Source organism: Macaca thibetana, chromosome 20 (genome assembly GCF_024542745.1).
Source record: "Macaca thibetana thibetana isolate TM-01 chromosome 20, ASM2454274v1, whole genome shotgun sequence".
In the NCBI taxonomy this organism is placed as follows: domain Eukaryota; kingdom Metazoa; phylum Chordata; class Mammalia; order Primates; family Cercopithecidae; genus Macaca; species Macaca thibetana.
Window position 1 is genome coordinate 19,733,397 of NC_065597.1, and position 16,206 is coordinate 19,749,602.

Consider the following 16,206-nt stretch of genomic DNA (forward strand, 5'->3'; position numbering starts at 1 on the left):
TGATAGCTGTAGAATGATCTCTGTCTTCATGGCAAATCATAAAACCAAGAATCATGGCTTTTCTATCAATCCAATGTGAGAACTCCATCAGTTCATGTTGTTTCAGAGTTTCAGACTGTAGGTAAAATAAGTAAATGGAAAGGATCATCTGCAAGATTTCTTGCAAACATTAATAGCTGATACTGAAGTTAGCAAGAACACTACTGTCAGGGCAGAATCTTCAAGAAAAGACTCCTACACGAAGTAAGGTAAATGCACCTGATAGCAATAACGTAAGTATACCCTGAGAATGACCCTGCAGGGCAGAGGCACCTAAATATCTGCTCTGAGCTAGGGAATCCAGGAGTGGCCAGCCCTGAGATTCGTTCCTTGTCTATGAGAAACATCTAAGCCCCAGGGCCCTGCGTTAGAACACAGGGCCATACAGGGGATGGAGGCGCTGAGTTTTGGGGGTAAATGAAGGTTGCCAGGTGGAGGCTGTTATGGGGTGGGGGGAGCTAAGTGAAAACGCTATATAAACCGCATGCCCTTTTTAAGCACTTGCGGGTTTCTCTGCTCAGCCCGCCTCTACTCCGTTTTCTCTTCTGTTAAGTCCTACGTAAAACTCCGGTCTTTGCTAGCTCTGGGTTCCTTTTTTAGCCTCTTAAACTTGGTGTTACCCCCAGTGGAGTTGATAGGGGGTCGGTACAACACACTAGTAAAAGAAATATAAAAGAAAAGGAAGTTAAAACTTAGGATGGCTAGATATATAAATGTAAAATCCTGAAAAAGGTTTGTCAGGTGTATACCAGAAATAATAGAATGTTTAAACGTTAAATTTTGACTTTCGTAATACAAATGAAGCTTGAGGCTCTGATGACTAAAGGGACCAGGGTAAAAGCAGGGAGTGTGAAGATTGCCTGAGTAAAATCCCGAATCGCCAACCCCCAGGGAAGACACAGGTTCCAATGTGTTAAGTGTCCAACCTCCGAAGCGTTATTCTTCTGTTGTCAGTTTTGATGTTATAGGTGGTTGTTCATTCTTTTCTGGTGTGGGAGATTACATATCCCTCTCCAATCTTTAATTCAAATATTCATGGAGCACGTCGGTACTGTCCTAGACGAGGAACAGTGTTCGAGATGATGAAACACTTGCCATGAGAAGCACCCTAAGCAAATACTGCATAAAAACTGAATCTGTAGATAAAATACTAGATTTCGATCGTATCGAGACAGGAAAATAAGGTCTGGAGGCAGGGGACTTAAGGCGAGTTAGTGCTGAGTTTCCAAAGCTGGATCAAAAGGAAAACCCCCAAAGAGCTCTGGGTCTCTACGCAAGGGGACCTAACGCCAGTTAACACCAAAACTTAAAGGAAACCCCATCTCCCCCTTGCCCGCTCAAACAGCGAAAAACCAAAGGTACTCTATCTACAACCCTACTGCTTCCACCACGTTTCAGATGGAAAGTGACCTGGATTGGCCACGGGCCACACATGGGCCATCCCTTCCTCTGCCTAGGGCACCAGTTCACCTCAAGCTCTTACGAGCCACAAAACAAACGCTTTATCTAGAAAAGGGGCAGTGGATAGGGATCTCAAGAGGCATACTTAAAATCCAGAAAACTTAGCAACCAGGCTCCTGGGCGGCTCGCCTGGGTCCACTCCCACCCTGTGGAGTGCTGTCTTGAATCCCTGCTTGACTGCTTCCTTCCCGTGCTTCATTCCTTGTTGCTTTGTGCGTGGTTTTTTTGAGATGGAGTTTCCACTCTGGCCCAGGCTGGAGTGCAGTCGCGCAATCTCAGCTGACTGCAACCTCAGCCTCCCTGGTTCAAGTGATATTCCTGCCTCGGCACCCCAAAGTAGCTGAGACTATAGGCATGTGCCATTACGTTCTTCGTTCCAAACTCCAAGGACCCGGACAACTCGCTCAAGGCTTTCCTTCCCGTAACAGTCTGAGGAAAGTATTAATAGCTTACCTGTTTGTTGTATAGCAGCAAACATGTGGACAACACTGTTTACATGATTTAAACACCTTTCAAATGTTTGAAACAAGGCAAATCTGCTTAAATATTCGGAAAAATTACTGATCTTAACGCTAGTGAGTTCACATGGAATGGAATTCATCTGCTTAAGAAATCATTCTAAGAAACGTTGACTTGTTATCAGTGCAATGCCTAATTTTTGTAAGAGTCGCCTATTTGTAGTTTTTATGTAGACAAGATGGCACCAGAGAAATGCTTTAATGTTGATGTATAACATAGAACACCTGTGGGTAACAGATAACGCTAGTGAAACTAAGAGTTTTGAAGTTTTACATTCTGTGTTTTTTGTTTCCCCATCCTTACATTAAATTGATATTTTTACCCAACTTCGGGAGATGTCAGCTTTTGTAATTCTTGTAATAGTTGACTGAATAGGAAATAAAAAGTGCATTTTCTTTCCATTTTTCTAGCAGTAGATAAGTACTATGGGATCACTTTAGGATGAATATACAAAACCAAATGGACTAGCTTGGGGGAAAAAGTATTAAGATGCTCAATTGAAATCACCTGATAAATACAATGAAACAACAAAACAGATACTTTGTAAACACTTTATATTAAATAAGTTGATAGATTTCTAAGCCTTAAGGCTAACATCTAAGGAACTACAAATGTGTATGAAATTAAAAGCATGTCAAACTTGATTGCTTTTAGGACAGTTATCAAAAGATCACTGTACATTGAAGTCATTTGTTTTAAATCTCAGTTGACAAGTAATTGAGAAGCCAAAATTAAACCAAATGTAGTCAATTTGATCATTCATCTCCCTCACAAAACCTGTCATCTGGGATTGACCAATATCAATGTGTATCACTTGATTTTTCATTCAGATGTGCTGAATTTACCTTCAGCGTCTCTTATTCTTGCCTGAAGCTTCTCAAATTCAGAAAGTTCAAGTGACGTAGATCTTGCTATGGTGTTTTGGGCTTTTTCGTGTTAGGTTTAGGGGATATATGTTAGGTACAGGTTGTTGCATGGATAAACATTGCGTCACTGGGGTTTGGGGTACAAATTATTCTGTCAGGTAATAAGCATGTAGTATATCTCATAGGTAGCTTTTTAATCCTCACCCTCCCACCCTCCGCTTTCAAGTAACTCCCAGTAATCATTGTTCCCATCCTTGCGTTCATGTGTACTCAATGTTTAGCTTCCACTTACAGGTGAGAACATGCAGTATTTGGTTTTCTGTTCCTGCATTAACTTTCTAACCTCACCAATGCTTCATTAAGTACGTTGTTGCTATTTTCCACTCACTGCAAGTGACAACTTTGGAAATTGTGGTTTTTTGTTTTTCCTCCCTGCTATCTAACCACAGGTCACCATTTTTCAGGAATGATAAAATTTTGTTAATCCCTTTTCCAGGTTTTATTAACCAAGTCTTGCCAGTTTTTTTTTTTTTTCCTCCAGCTCTGGCTTAACATTTTCCTTTTCACCTACCTCTCAATACCACATGTCTTAGGTTTTTTTCTATGGCAGCATCACACATCCCCATCAAAAGTTAGCATTTTGAAGCAACAATGCTTTGTTGGTTTACTAACTCTGAGCCAGTTGGGTGGTTCTCTGGTCTCTGCTGGATTACACTCACCTGTTTACAGTGACTCCAGGTCAAGTAGGCAGCGCTCCTTCTCGGCTTTGGCTACAGGCTATATAATGCTGCTCTGAATTCAACAGGGCTAGCTCGGGCTCTTTGGGGGGGACAGAGGGGTTCTGAGTCTATAAAAGCATTTTCTGCGACTTGTTAGTCCTAGCAAGTCATAAAACTAGCCCAGATTCAAGCAATGGGTAAATAATTGCCCTTTCTCAAGGGGGAGGAGCTGCAAAATTGCATTGAAAAAGGATATAAAGGGGGATTTTACAGCTGCTTTTTCAGTCTACACAGCAGGAGTGTTTCCATTTATTTACCCAACACAAGTATGTATGTATGTGTGTGTGTGTATATATATATGAAGTCTTAGGAAGTCAACTGTGAGCATGACAGACAAAACAACTTTTCTTGGAGACCACGTTCTAGTAGGGGGAGCTAGAGCATAAACAAGGATAACCAATAAGAATCAGAATAACTGCTGTGAATAAATTAAAAACGCAGTAAGATTAGAAGGATGCCCTTATAGAGCTTTGTTTGTGAGCTGAAAGCTGAAATAACGTGAACTAGCCAGATTCAAAAGCCCTAATCAGGTGCAAAGCTTGCCATCATAGTACTGCAGGAAGGCTAAATAGGCTAGGCTGTACCACGTAACCAAAAGAGTTCAGGTCAAACATTTTTTCCCCAAGATTTCCAACATTTCTGAGTTGTTATAGGAGCAAATATGTCACAAAGAGCCTGTATTTGACCCTATACTAGGAAAGATCCTTCTTGAATAATCAAATGCACAGTGTTGGCAAGTGTTACATAATTGCTAAGTGTGAATTAAACTAATTTATGTTTAGTTCACTCTATGTATAGAAATGTATGATGATTTTCATACTTTCTGCAAAAGAATGAGTGAAAACTTTATGACTAATTCCATCTGCAGGAGTGAGGTGATTAACTACTGTTTCAAGTTTTTTAGCATTTCCTTAAGGCATACCTCCTATAAAATTATCCTAAACAATCCTAAATCATAGAATTAGTTTCCCATGGCAATCTTTATAGTTGATTATAATAAAATTAACACCAAAAAAGAGCAAACTTCCTGAGGTTTTTAACGCGCAGTAAGCAAACCAGCATCCAAATTTCTTCAGCCAGGTGGGTACCATGTGGCTGCCTTTAATAAATCTGTGGTTTCTGTTACATAATTCTCATTTCTACTCCCTCAGGTCCCTTTGGTAAGCTCTTACCCTCTGTTTTCTAGCTGAAATCATACCAATGCTAGGGAAATACCACTTTTGCCTTTTTGCTGAACAATGAAAGTTTTCCCATGAAAAACGATATCAAATAAGCTGGAGGCTTGTATTTTAAATATCTACAAATGTTTGTCTTGCGGGTTTAAAACTATTTGGGAATATAGAGACAAATATTGTCACGAGTGCTCTACTTACACCAGTTTCTCAGGAAACTTGAAAGAGATGAACTTTTAAAAGTTAGTAAAAGTTTTAAAACTGAAGTTGACTCCTTGTACCCAAACATATTAGACAAGCCAGCAAACACAAGAGGGCTTGTCTCCCTTGACACCTAACCCCATGGGTATAATTTCCTTTAATATGGAAACTTGAACTCGGTATGTATTTTGGATTTGGGTACACTTTTTTTTTCCTGTGTTCCTGAAAATACTATTTATGAACTTAGCTCATTAGTTCTCTACCTTGGCTGATATTAATCACCTGGGCAGCCCAGACATTGCTATGCAGAAATCTTACCTCATCTGATTTAATTGGTATAAGCTGAGGCCATTGGTAAGTTTTAAAATGCCTGGATGTTTTTCAGACCAACTAGAGAATTAGTCAATAAATTCTACTTTAAATTGCATTTAATATCTTAATGTCATAAATATTTCTGAATGTACTGACACATTTTGAATCAACATTTCATTCATTGTTGTGTGCCCACATCTTTTAATAATGGGTTATTAACAAGTCAGGGTATGTTGAGCTAAGCAACCACATGACAAAAATATAAAGGCATTGTATGCTAGGATGTGCTTTGCACACAAATTGCTTCAACTAATCATTTTAAGAGTGTAATTAAGCAGCCTGGGGGAAAAGATAGCTTCAGGTTCTGTTGTAGCATCTTCAGGCCTTAATTTCTTTAGTTTGGAAAAATCTGAATAAATGTGTGCCCCTTTGGGTAATTGGCCAAATCGGTGACATTTTATTCAGCATCTTTGAGTTCTAAATATTAAATGTTACAACTAAAGGACATCCTATGCAAATCAGGATAACTTTTTTAAATCTTCCATCTAGATCGTAAACAAGAAGTCACTTGTTTTCTATGTAGGCTAATGCCATTTTTTATCAGTTAGAAAAAGGTATGTACATATTGCATACATGTGCATATACACCAATGATAGCTCATTTTATATTGACCTCCTATGTTGGGTACCCCTAAGATGTGTCCACTGAAAAGCTCATAATACAGTGCCTCCAATCCATGTCAGTGATTGCAAGGTGAACAATTCTTATGTGCCACAAAGAAAAAGAAGCTTCTGATTTTACGGTACAGTGATCTTTGCTAAAAAGTACTTAGAATTAGGGAAAATGTTAAAATGTATCAAACACTTGGTATGCAACAGACATTGTCAAATCCTAAAATCCTAAAATTCACAACATCACATGCATTATTCCTAATCTACATATGGGGAGAATTGGGTTTAGGAAAGTTGATTCACTTCCCAAAGGTCACAGAACCGTGAGATAGTAAGATTCAGGATCTCTTCTTTTAACGACAGCGCTCTACTAAAGATCTAGTCTAAAAGTAACAAACTTTATTTTCAAAATAACATGTACAAAATTTTGTGTAGGGTTTCATGGTACCCCAAAAGAATGCTTGGACTGAGTGAGTTCTTAGCGTTCTGGAGCAGATAAGATTTTAAGTACCTAAAGAGAATTTGCCTGAACATCATGCTAATGTATAGTGTTTGCCAATTTGTGTGGGTAACGGAATTACATAAAGAATCTGAGGATTTTTAGAGTAAAAAGAATAAGTATTTTAGCCTAGCTCTTGAAATGAGGAACTTGGAACCTAGGGAGGTCAATGCACTTATTGAAAGTCAGAGTAGCAATTCAGGGCAGAAGACAGTACAGTGCTGATTTCTCAGGACCTGCTTTTGACAATGCCATTATTTAAAGTGCAAATTATAAATTCTATATATGTGGTAACTCAGTAAAAGGCAGCGAGGCAGTCATTACTGGCATTTTTATTCTAGAAAGATTGTCACTGGCATTGTGACACATATTAGGAGGCAGACAAATATCATCAGATTGCTTTCTCCTATGCTTCTTGAGTGAGAAATTTTCACACCCAAGACCACATTTGACAATACCTAGAGACATTTGTGATTGTTAGAATTGGAGGGAGGTGCTACTGGCATCTAGTGGATAGAAGATAGGGATACAGGTAACACAACCTACAGTAATGGAACAGCCTCCTTCCCCCTACATACACACACCACAAATATCTGGCACAAATGTTAGTAGTTCTGAGGATGGGAAATCCTTCAATGCTCCAATACCACACCGTTAAGGTCTGAACTATGGCAGCTGCAGTGAGCCTGAGTTCAAGTTTCATTCATTCACTAAACATTCATTGTAGATGTCTCCTTTCATATGACCTGCCCCTGGACGAAAGGTTGAAGATATGGACAAGGAAGCCCTATCCTCATCTGGCCCACAGCATAGTTGAAGACATTGAGTACTGAGCTAATCCAATACACTATTAAGAGGATTTGCATGGTGGAAACTTGCAGTAATGGGAACACGTGGATGGTGAGTTTTCTACAAGAAGCTTGTATTCTGTCACGGAGGAAGGCATTAAACTTTGTTACTTAATGATAGTTGATCTATGTGTAATGATTCTGCCTACCACATATATGGTACTACAACAGCAAACAATGGGATTGCATGTAACTTTGTGGTTTACGTCATTTCCATTGAGGAAGTAACACTTAAGGCCCAATTTTAAGACAAATAAGTGTCCTCTAATTTCATGGAACGTCACGTGCTAAAACACTGAGTTTAGAAGTAGGTAAGAAAAGGCTTGTAACCAGAACATAGAGAAAGTTGTGGGTGGGAAAGAGATGTTGGTATGGGCAGGGTCTTTCAGAGATTTCGGACCAATCGTTGTTGTTAATCCATCCATGCAAATAAATCCCCTGGAAGTACTGGTCCGTAGTACAATAGTATCCATGGGTCCTAGTGGAAATCGCTCGTGAAATAAAAATGAAAGCAATGCTAAACGCAGCTCTGCTTTCTGAATTTTACAGGGATATGATTAGAGTTTGAGATTCATTTACCTTCTCTTCAGTAAGATACCCCATCTCCTGACTCGCGTATTCGGGTATATTAATTTCTCACCACCTTTTTAGACTAAATGCAATGGCTGAGTTTACTTGTTGGTTACTGTGCTCACTACCTGGGTGACGGGATCATTCATCTCTCAAACTTCATCACAACATGTCCATGTAACAGACCTGCACATTTACTCCCTGAATCTAAAAATCAAATTAATAAACACAGTATCATCATGACGACTAAAACAGATGCAAAAAGGAGAATCCCAGAGTTGTTCAGGCTACTTTCCAAGAAGCGATGGACACTTGCTGCACTCACCGCTGCCAAAAGAGAAACTTAAGTTCTCTGTCAGTGTTCCTAACTCAGCTGTGCCTCCTGACCTGCTTTACTTGCTCCTCAGGGCTCCTTAAAGAAGGCAGAAGGGAGCTCCACCCTCCAGACAGAGTCACTGTCCTAAACCACCAGTGTATGTGGCCACATTAATGCTCTGAAACCCCATGTCTTAGAAACTCGAAAAACTTAAAAGTCAACAGAAGGAAAACTCGGAATGTGGCATTTCGATGAATTGTGGCCTTTTCAAAAGACATTGCAAATTGCAAATAAAGCTTTGCAGCTTCAGAGATACCAGCTGAAAGATCAGTGTGGGTTTTGTTTTTTTTTGTTTGTTTTTTTTTTTTGGTCAACTCTATTTTCTTAATGAAAATTTGTTTTGCGGAGCAATGGTGTCCCTCCAATTTCGTGGTATTTATATGAAAGATCATGCCTTTCCCAGGGGTAGTAATTTAAATGACTGGAAAAAATTGTGATAGGGAATTAGTGGTACACAAAGAAAATAGCTGTGTCTTTCAAAGTATATTTGTAACATGTAATACAGCCACTGTGTGACAAAATGGATGAATTAGTGTAGTGGTTAAAATATTTAACGCACAATTTACGTGTGACATGATTACACAGTGAATTAACAATTTGTATGTAGAAGCAAAATGGCTAAAGGAACAACCAGATACTGAAATCTAAACGTGGTTTTGAATCGATTCAGCTTCTCACTTGCCCTTTGCCCAGGTAAGTTTGTGGGAAAGTTGAATTTAATTGCTAATAGTATCTACCTAGTTGTTACTAGAACAGTGAATATTGTTGGAGAAATGATGTATATAAAATAGAAATCAATACACTATGACAATTGTCAAGTAGATAGTGCCTTTAGGAGGGACATTGTTTTCTGAAAGAATAGTGTTCCTATTTTGGGTAACTCTTGATAACAAGATAAAGTCCAAACATCTCATGTATTTTAATACTTATTATTATTTTCCTTGATAATATTCTTTGAAATCCAGTGCAAGTGAAAAGGCAGACCTCTAAATATTAGGATGTAGACAGATTGAACACAGCTTCACAGTGAAATTGTTTGTCTCTAGCATGTTGAGGATTTGAAGTCATTTGAATACTGAACTGATGTATTTAAAAATACTCAACCACATCAGTGTTTTTTTTAAAAGGGCACTTAAGTCACAAACTTCTATAATGACAAACACGACAAAAACAAAAGTGCGTTTTAGTTTTAAGGGAGCTGTACTTTGTGATAGTTGAGTGAATGTCTCCAGATTTCCCAGAGGAACTAAAAATAGTAGCTTGTCATATCATTTGCCATTTTAATGTTATTAAAAACATTGATAGTTGATGACTTTATTTTCAAAGAAAACTATATTGGTAAATACGGAAAACTTGAATATTTTTCTAGGTTATAAATTTGCTTTGAATTTGCTTATATTTGGGGTATGTATTCTAAGGTAAGTAAATTTCCCCTGTCAAATTGAACCATTATGGTTCCTGGTTTACAATGGAAGTCGAGTTGACCTGCTATTTAAAATGTAAAACAAAGTGTCAAACTGCCAAAGACATCTTTAACATACTGGACAAGAAAGTGAGTAATTGAAGTTGGGCAGAGCAAGCAATTAATTCTGTGATTCATCAAATCACTAAATTCCCCTATTTTGAAGATTGGCAAACAAAATCCGTGATGATCAAGATTTCCTTGTAGATTATGCATGTAAGACCACATCTTTCTTCAGGATAATTACTGTATTGACATTTAAATCATCTGTTTAAAAGCATAAGCTAGTGCCACGAGTTAATTCAAAAAAGTACAAGTTGACTGCTTACTATATGGCTCACAGTGTACCAAAGTGCTGGGGATATATTGGGGACCAAAACGGTCATTGCCCTCAGGGCATGCGGTCTTCTAATGTGTGTGAGCCGACACTCACGATTCGAACGTCAGGTTTATCAGGAAGTGAGTGGGTCAGAGCTGGACACAGAAAAGCTGTTAGGAGCTAAACAATTCATGGCTCAAGGAAAAAGGGGATTTAGACTGTGAACAGAAAAACACCATACTGTTACAAAACGGCAAACCAAGGCAACATAACAGCTAAACAATGTGCCCTTGGAACAAAGTCAGTGTGTTTGTTTCCACTTGGCACCTGCTGCTTCAAAAGATCCCTGCAGGCCTCCAAAAGTGGAGGGAAGTACTAGAGTGTCAAGTGGAATGAAATTACAAAGTTACAACCCACTTCTCAAAGATGCACTACCAGAACCCCAACAACTCAAAAACTGAACTGGATGCTGTGTGATCCAGCTCAGTCCAGGCAATCTGGTTTTGACATGTCAGGAGGTATTTTGATCTTGTGGAGGCCACCCACAGGGGAGGGGTTACTCAAATGGATTTCTGATAAGAGTTATGCTCAGCAGAGTGGCTTTGGAGGAGGTAAACTGGACCAGTCTGTATCCTAAACCCACAGGCATCCCCAGACACCCCCTTACCCTTTCCTTCTTCAACCTGAGTAGCTCCTCTTTGGCTTATACAAGAGATGGAGGTGCCCTTTCTACTTTAAAAGTGTGAAGCCCAAAGGATGAGAATAGTTTGCTATATACTAAATGATTAAGTAATTAGCTAACTACATATAGGAAACAAAAATGAAGTCATCCTAGCTCTTGGGTGGCTGCTGCCATTGCCCTCTTTACTGAAGACACTAGCTCCATCACTTGCTTGATGACTGCACTTAAGCTGTCTAACCCATTTAAGCCTCAGTGACCTCTATAGAATGGGGGTAATAATGGTAGCTTTCTCCTAGGATGTTTGAAAGAATTAACTGAGTAATTATATAAATTGCTTACAAGAAAGCCATAGCACATGGTAAGCACCCGATCAGTGTCATGTTTTCCCTGTTATCAAAGGCATCTGCTGCATCAAGGAAAAACTGAGATTGTTAAAAGATGAGGAAGAACCAGCATTAGTATTCTGCTTTTGTCTTTGAGCTAAAATTTTTAAGTTCAGTGATGAAATAGCTTTGACAGATGAATAGACTCGGGCAATAAGAGGATATGCTAAATTCCAAACCTTGCTTTTGGACTTCAAGACCTCCTAAGCCAGGATGATTCAGAGAATGATATTTCACCATAAGTGATACTATAGGTTGGGCAGGTTGTATGAGATGGCTCGATCATCCAGAAAGAGAAAGATTGCTGTTGAAAAGGTAGGAGTCCAAGGAACTGGTAGTGGCGTATCAAGATTCAGTGCCAGGAGCTGGACCTAGAGAGAGGACCCAGTGCACGCCATGCCCATGTGACTTACTCAAAGGGGAATGTGAGCAACAAACTGTATCAGAACCCTCCAATGAGGGTACCACCTTCATACCAGTTTCCTGATGGCATGAAAGCCATACAAAGCAAGGTGGGAAGATGGTGTCCTAGGAAAGGTTTTTGAAATAATGCCCTGATGGGGTTTGGCTCTGTGTCCCCACCCAAATCTCATGTCAAATCATCCCCACATGTCAGGGGAGAGACCTGGGGGGAGGTGATTGGATCATGAGGGTAGATTTTCCCCCTTGCTATTCTCGAGAGAGTTCTTAAAAGATCTGGTTTAATTGTGGTAGTTTCCCTTCACTGTCTCTTGCCTGCCACCATGTATGATGTGTCTTGCTTCCCCTTCGCCTTCTGCCATGATTGTAAGTTGTGTGAGGCCTCCTTGGCCGTGTTGAGTCAATTTAAACCTCCTTTCTTTATAAATTACCCAGTCTCAGGTAGTCTTTATAACAGTATGAAAACAGACTAATACGCCCCCACAGATGGCACTGTCGGTTATAATACCTGGAGTTTCCATGTGCTTTGAGCAGGAGAATACCAAGCTGTACACACAGCTTGATGACCTGTAGTTAGGCCTCAGTAGGACGGGGGACTGCAGAGAAGGGGGGAGCTTTTCACTGGAGGCAAATGACTAGAAACAAGTAGAAGTGACTGCCAGACAGTTGGCCCTCCTGCTCAGTCGGAGGCATGATCAGTCAGTCTAAGGCTGACCCCATAGCAGGTACCCCTAAAATTTAACCAAATCATTCACATGTTGTGGCTCTGTCACTCAGGGTGAAGTGTAGTGGTGTGATCATGGCTCGGTGCAGCCCTGAACTCTAAGCTCAAGGGATCTTCCCACTTCAGCCTCCCAAAGCTCTGGGATAACAGGCCAGATCACTCACTTTAGAGAGGAGACTAGAGGGACCAGAGAATGACTTCACACACATCATTAAGATTTGCTGGTGACTTTTCTTCACCCAGCAATCCTCTTGAGAGTAAGGGGAAAGAAAAGAAAGACTATAGAGAAACAGCCAGGAAAGGAGGGTTTCAACTTTACCGGCCCTTTCTCCCAATGAACCAGAGTTAAACAGGAAAGATGACTTTTGACCTGGAAGAGACGGTTGCCTTGAAACCGTCATCTGGTTCATTTATAGTCATGTTGTGGGCTCCTGTCTCCATGCCATGAGTTGTTACTATTGGTCTCCAGAGCAAGTTACAGAAAATATTTTTCAAAATATTTTTGAAAACTGCTTTTGTGTTGACCATTTTGATTACAGCAGGATTGAAATCGGAACCCTCTATAAAACATGCACACAGGCGGCTGAGGCAGGAGCATGGTTTGAACTCGGCAGGCAGAGGTTGCAGCGAGCCAAGGTTGTGTAACTGCACTCCAGCCTGGGTAACAGGGGAGAGACCCTTTCAAAAAACAAGTGGCGCAGTGGGGGGGAAAATGAACTCGCAGTTTTGCATTGTTTAGCCCTTACTATCGGAGTCACCACCATCTCCCTGCATTGCAGGTCCCTGTCTGGAGTCCCTGTGTGTACAGCTCGCTCTGCAATTGGAAGTTTCTACAAACCTAACACTCAGTCCTTCATAAAGCCAAATTATCCTTGAAGGAGAATTCTAGTTTTGTCTCATTTTGCCATCTACGGGGTGACTAATAGTAAAACCTGACAGTGAGTCAGGAACCATTCCTTGTGGTTTGAGTCATTAGTCATTTATGACAAACGTACTGTACCTCTTGAGTAACTTCTCCTTGAGGGGGGGAGGGTTAGGATGAGTGTCATAGAACATTTAGAATTAGAATCTTAGAGAGCTTCTAGTCTAATCTTACACATAAACTGAGGCCTAGGGGAACTATTGACTTTGAGGGGGATATGAGATTGTGAATGGCACAGCAGAGCCTCAAATAAGTTCTCCTGATTGTAACCCAGAGCCCTAAGGTACACACTTTAAGGCACATCATTGGAAGTGGCCTAAAAATGCACAAGCTTTCAAAACCACAGATTGGGTCGAGAATTCCATTTATAAACATCTGTTACTGGAGGCGTTACCTGAGAAAATCATGCACAGGTCAACTACAGAAAATATTTTGACCAGAGTTAGTCACGTCTTTTGCGTGCTTGCTTTCCTGAGGGAACAACCACTAGCTATCAAGAATTTGAGTAAAGAGTTTACTCAATTTGGGACCCTGGTGAAAATGAGAGAAAAATGTATCTGGTTTAGGATTTTGTTCGGAAGAGGGAAAGAGATTAGATTCATAGGTTCACAAAAGCAAACTTCATTGCAGCAGAAAAAATGCTTCCAGTTAAGAATTTCTAGGTTTATTGGAGTTTGGTGAAAGTAGATGCTATTGATGTAAGAGGTTAATGTCTGTCACAGTCTAGGTATTTTGCAATGACTTTCTTCACAGCATGTTCATTTTAAGAGTAAGGAGGTCCTTATGGTTCATGAAAGTTTAATGAGGATTACAATAGCCCCCCAGATACTTAAAACAGTCATTTAAATAACCATAGCCTCTGTTTATCATGAGAGGGAACTTGCCAATTTCGGGTATTAAAAGCATTCTTTGAAAAAGTTTTAGTTTCCACAGGCTTTTTCAGTTCTCTCCTACATACTGCAATTTATAAATCGCAGAGTATGTGTTGCTATGGGAAATAGCCTCTGGTCTGTTACTCAGACACATAAAATAATCCTTGGGTTCTGTTTTGTGTCTATACATACATATATATTCCACATGTAAATAAGATTATGCAATATTCCTCTTTCCGTGTCTGGCTTATTTCATTTAGCATAAGGTCCTCCAAATCTATTCGTGTTGTAACAGATGGCAGGGTTTCCTCCGTTTTTAAGGCTGAATAACCCATTATGTATATCTCATTTTATTAATTTGTCAATTGAGGGACATTTAGGTTGTTTTTATGTCTTGGCTATTGTGAATAGTGCTGTGATGAACATGAGAGTACAGGTATCTTTGAGGCTGTGATTTTTATCTCCTTTGGGTATTACTCAGAAGATGGATTATTGGGTCACATGGTAGTTTTGTTTTTAAATTTCTTTAGGGATCTCAATACTGTTTTCCATAATGGTTGTACCAATCTAAATTTCCACCAACAGTATATATGTGACCTTTTTTCCTCCACATCCTTGCCAATACTTACTTTCTTTTTGATAATAGCCATCCTTAAGAGTGTGAAGTAGTATCTCATAGTAGTTTTAATTTGCACTTGTGATTAATGTCGAACACATCTTCATATGTGTTGGCCCTTTTAACCTCTTTGGAGAAATGTCTGTCGGGTCCTTTGTTACATTTTTAAAAATTTTAGATTTAAGGGGTACACATGCTTTATTACATGGGTATTACTTGCATAATGGTAGGGATTGGGTTTCTAGTGTACCCATCACACAAATGTTGAATACTGTACCCAGTTGGTAAGTGTTCAACCCTCATTCAATACCTTTAAGTCCTCATACTGTATTCTTTATGTATACCACTTGTTTAGCTCCCACTTGATGTGATATTTTGATTCTTCTGGGGTTGGTGTTCACTTAGGATAATGACCTCCATCTCCATCCATGTTGCTGCAAAGGGCATGACTTCGTACTTTTTTTTATGGCCACAATATTTCATGATGTATATATACCACATATTCTTTATCCAATCAACTGTTGATGGATACTTAGGTTGGTTCTATGACTTTGCTGTTGTAAGTAGTCTTTGCCCATTTGTTGATTGGGTTGTTTTTCTGTTATTTTATAGGAGTTCTTCATAAATTTTGGATAAGGATATCGGATGTGATTTGCAACTTCTCAGTCTGTAGGTTGCCCTTCCAAAAACTAGTTGGTTGTGTAAGTTTGAATTTATTTCTGGGCCTTCTATTCTGTTCCATTGATCAATTTTTGTGTATTTATGCCAATACCATATGATTTTGATTACTATCAAACCTCAATATAATTGTAAATCAGGAAGTATGATGTGCCTAACTTGTTTTGCTTTCTCAGTATTGCCTCAGATACTCGGAGATTTTTGTGGTTTCATACAAATCTTAGGATTGTTTTCTCTTGTGAAGAATCCAGTTGGAGTTTTGATAGTTTGTGTTAAAGCTGTATATTGCTCTGGGGCGAATGGACATGTTTACAATATTCTCTTCCATGAACATGGAATATACTTTCATTTACATCTTCAATTTTTTTCATTAATGTTTGATTTCAAATTTCATCTAATTTGTATTGCAGATTTTTGTTAAGTAGATTTTAGCTGCTCTTATCACACACAGTGTGAGGCGACAGGTATGTTAATCGCTTCATTATAGTTAGCCATTGTCCCCCCTGTATGTATACATGTATATGTATCCAATAAAGCACCATGTTGTAAACCTCAAATATGAGCAATATTTTTTAAAAGGTAAGCCTTGGAGATATACCTTATTTTGCAAATAACTTGCTGTCCTTTTATCTCCAAATATCTCCTGTTATACATGTTGGCTATAAAAGATAAGGTAGGTATTTGAAAAGAAAGCAAATGAGGAATTTAAGTAAACATGTTCCCTGGAAAACGAACCCAAAGGGCCTAAAGAACATCTAAAAAGATAAGTGATGTTACTGCAGCTAATCTTTGTCAGCTACTTATCTCCTCTTATA

The 16,206-nt window shown here is 39.3% G+C and overlaps 1 long non-coding RNA gene across 1 annotated transcript in view; it reads left to right on the plus strand.

Moving 5' to 3' along the window:
• Window positions 1–16,206, plus strand: part of LOC126943795 (uncharacterized) — a 187,224-nt gene that overhangs the window by 146,996 nt on the left and 24,022 nt on the right. The gene's annotated exons all lie outside the window — the stretch shown is intronic.